Consider the following 4,296-nt stretch of genomic DNA (forward strand, 5'->3'; position numbering starts at 1 on the left):
TCTCAGTAATAAAGATTAGAACTACATATCTTAAAGAAGTGACTTCTTGCATGTGATTGGGCTAACCACGACTATTTTAATCAGTCTCATTAGGGTTGGCTCTGAACTAGGTAAAATGTGTCAGTTTCTTCAGCTGAATTTTCATCTAGCTCAGCAGTTCTCAAAGTGTGGCCCCCATACCCCTGGGCCCTCGTGAGATGCTTTCAGAAAATCTGAAAGGTCCAAATTTTTCTCATAATGATATTAAGAAATTATTTGCTTTTCTTTTTTCTGTACCACTCTCCTCACTCATTTTGCAGAGGAATGGTTATGAGAACCCCTGGTGCCTTGGCACAAGTCAAGCAGTGGCTTTCAAGTGTACTAGTTTCCAATGTCTTCCTCACCTCCATGCACTCGCAGTAAAAAGAAAATTCAGTTTCACTTAAAATTTTACTTAAGATCCTGTTGAAGCAGTAGAAATTATTAATTTCTGTCAAATCTTGACCCTTGAATACCCATATTTTTAATATTCTGGTTGACAAAATGGGAAGTACACATAAAACACCGTGGCTACATATTGAAGTACAGAAGTGCAGTAGTTGTCTTGAGAAAAAGCACTGCGCAATTGTTTTGAGTTGCAAGCTGAACTAGCCAATTTTTCCATGGAGCACCAGGTTTACTTGGAAGAACTACTGAAATACAAACTATGGTTATTCAAACTTGGGTGTTTGGCAGAACGTTTCAAAAAAATAAATGAAGTGAACCTATTATTTCAAGTGAAAAAAAAACCTACAATATTTTCTAAAGTTAAAATTTGAGTTTTTAAGCACAAATCAGAATTTTGGAAAACTTGTATCCACCACTGTGAGTTTGACAGTTTCTGAATACTAAAAGACTTTCCTAATAAGATGAGTGGTGATATTAATTAATGTGATTGTATAGTATTGTATAAGGAAAAGTGTCAACATTGGGAAGACCTGAATAAATCTTTGTACTGATATTTTTGATATAACCAATGAATAATGTTACCAAATCATGGATGGGTGGATGATTCATTCAAAGTGCAAGACAGACCAATGGATTTTAATGTAGCAGAGTAGAAGTTCATTGATGTGAACTTTTTGTTCACACAAAAGCAATGAACCAAGTTTGTTGGTTTCAGATTCGGACTGCAAATAACCTTTAAAATACCACAACTTACTGGGTTTTGGTGTAGTATCAAATAGTCATATTAACAATTATCTGAAAAGGCTATTAATATGCTCCTTCCTTTTCCAAATACATATCTATGTAAGGCCAAATTTTCTTCATCTACTTCAACCAAAACAACATGTTGCAACGGATGGAATGCAGAAGTAGATGTGAGAATCCAATTGTCCTGTATTAAGCTAGACTTTAAAGACCTTTGCAAAATGTAAAATAGTATCTCTCATCTCACTAATTATTCTTTGTTTTAGGGAAAAATAGCTCTTTCTCACAAAACTTAGTTATGTTAACATGTAATGAATGGGTATATTCATATTATTTTTTTTTTGGAAGAAAAATTATCTTATTTATTTTTAAAACCAAACCACTAGGAAAATATATCACAGTCTTGAAACAGCAAACAGACAGGCTATATTATCAAGTCATAAGTTGGTAAAAACACAAGGTCCTTAATAAAACGAAAAGGTGCCCAAACTGGGGCAAGAACAACACGTCGCAAAAGTGGTATTTGGTGACGGGGGGCTGTCCCGTTTTTTGCCGTAAATGAGTCACAGCTTGCCCCTGAGTTGCTTACTTTTTCTCCTTTGACCTTCGTGTTGCCAAGGGATTGTTTCAACAGAGTTCTGTTATTACAGGGGGCAAAGTAAGCAATACTGGGTTTAGGCTTTCATTCTATTTTGTTTTATGAAAACCAGATTTTTCCAAAGCCAGTGCTTCACAACTCTCTTAATTAAGCAGCTAACAATTCCTCTTTCGCTGTTCATTCCTGAATACTAGCATATAGCACAATCAAAAGCCCCTTTCCCTTCAAGGGTGAGTGTCACTGCAAGATTGTCTTGTCACTCGGCTGACTCTGCTGCAGACAGCCTCAGGGCTCATCATGGCTGCCAGTCAGAGGGAAGGTTTGCTTCCCCTACCAGTGTGATAGCGCTTCTTATATTTTTGCAGGGTCTTCATGCTGAAAGATGTCATGTGTGAGAATTTTAAGAAATGCGCATCCACGTCCTGACGGCCAGAACTGAATATCCGCAAGGACCCTTTCAGAGTTTTTATCCAAACTGCCTCTCCCAACTCTACATCTTAAAGTAACTTCATGCCCTTGTATATAAAACAAAACCAAGCAAAACAAATCCCCAGAAGCCCCATTGCCCCTTCTAAATTAGTGACCTCATGGATTTTGTTTTATTTCCAGTTTGTGGGAAATGTTGTAGCGATCCTTCTGGTAAACAGGAGGTTGGCAACAAACAGAAATACCTCTCCTCACACTCCACCAGCTCATAAGCAGGTCAGATGAACCTGCCAGCCTGCTGGTATCTGTGTACTAAGAGGATGTGGTACCTTGGAGGGCTCTGGTTTGGTACAAAGGAGACTCCCTGTTGCCAGGATAAGCACTTGCCACGTGAAATTCAGGCTCGTAAAAACTCTCCTGTGCTATCTCTGACCCAAATTTTAGCACCAGTTTTTTTCACTTTCTAGGATTCAAACACAAAGGAACCAGTGTCCAGAGGCAAGTGACATAGGCCTTAAACTTGCTGCCATCCTTAATTTCCTCATTCATAAACTTTCCTTAGAAAACCCGAACCCCCATTCGTCTTTTTAAATAGATTCCTGCCTTCAGCCCCGATGGCCAATAGCAGACATCTATTTCCCAATGGATGAGAGAGACTCCTTCATCTTCTTGGTCATGGTTGGGATGAGGTTCATGTGGTCATCCACACACTTGGTCACACAGCTCTCCAGCTGCCGTTTCACCTGAAGCTCTTTACTCCCCGCATCTATTGAATCTTTGGCATTGTCGTTGCAATGCATAGTGCACCGGGCCAGGCTGTCCTGGAACTTCTCCAACTCGCTGGTCACCAGGGCCTGGGCTTGAGCCAGAGGTGCATGGCAGCGCTCAATGCACTGGTGCACTTGCTGCATGGACGCCTGGCTGTCCTCACAACAGCCGGCGCTGCACCAGTACATGAGGCCCTGCATCTTCCAGATGTTCTCTCTCTCCAGACTCTTCATCATAGAGTCCACCGCCTCCTGCGCGCGGAGCTGCTGCAGCTCCGCCATGGCAACCCCGCGCTGCTTCCTGCCGCGCCGGCGCCCACATGGACTCCCGCGCACGAGCCCCTATTAATATTATTTTAAAATAGGTATGTAAAAACTTTCTATTTTAATTTATATTACAGTAAATGTTAATAGCTAAAATCCACATTGCAAAGGGTGTAAAGGGGTCCTGAGAACAATGATTTGGGAACCACTGATCTAGAGTACCATAAATTGCAGTATGGGCACTGCAAACGATCTCTTCAAAGCAAATATGGGCTATTTCCTTTCCTCATTTAAAACAATAATCATTACATTTGGATAGTGTTTTGTACCCAAAGTGCTTTTATATGCATCAACGAATTAATCTTTTGAGTAATCTTATAGGTTAGGTATTGTTTTCTCCATGTTATTAAAAAGAAAAGAAAAGAAAAGAGGTCCAGAGCAATCAAGCAGCTTATCTTAGGTCAGAGAGACAGTAAAATAATGAGATCTGACCTAAGATTTTCCAATTTTAAATTTCATCATATTTTTGAAATACTACCATGTAGGTTCAGAAACTGTTAGAAATTATTAGCATGTGAACAATTCAAATTATCATCAGTTTGAAAAACGGGTTATTAAATTACTTTCAGGTGACCAATATTAAACTCAAATATATTTTCAAATCATATTGGGTTTGAGTTATGCTCTTTATGTTGACATGCAGATTATTTCAAATTCCGAATTAGTAATATCTAAATGAATGGTTTCTATAACCTCTTTATATCTGTTCATTGTATTAGATTTAACTATGAGAAACTGTCAATATTCTCTCTTTTTTTTTTTTTTTTTTTTTTTTTTTTGCGATGTGTGGGCCTCTCACTGTTGTGGCCTCTCCCGTTGTGGAGCACAGGCTCCGGACGCGCAGGCTCAGCGGCCATGGCTCACGGGCCCAGCCACTCCGCGGCATGTGGGATCTTCCCGGACCGGGGCACAAACCCGTGTCCCCCGCATCGGCAGGCGGACTCCCAACCACTGCGCCACCAGGGAAGACCTTCTCTCATTTTTTGACATAAAAATGACAACTTCATGTGG

At 40.1% G+C, this 4,296-nt stretch overlaps 1 pseudogene; it reads right to left on the reverse strand.

Moving 5' to 3' along the window:
• Nucleotides 1–2,826: 2,826 nt before the first annotated feature.
• Nucleotides 2,827–3,243, reverse strand: LOC115863966 (protein FAM136A pseudogene; annotated as a pseudogene).
• Nucleotides 3,244–4,296: the final 1,053 nt, after the last annotated feature.

Source organism: Globicephala melas, chromosome 12 (genome assembly GCF_963455315.2).
Source record: "Globicephala melas chromosome 12, mGloMel1.2, whole genome shotgun sequence".
NCBI classification, from domain to species: domain Eukaryota; kingdom Metazoa; phylum Chordata; class Mammalia; order Artiodactyla; family Delphinidae; genus Globicephala; species Globicephala melas.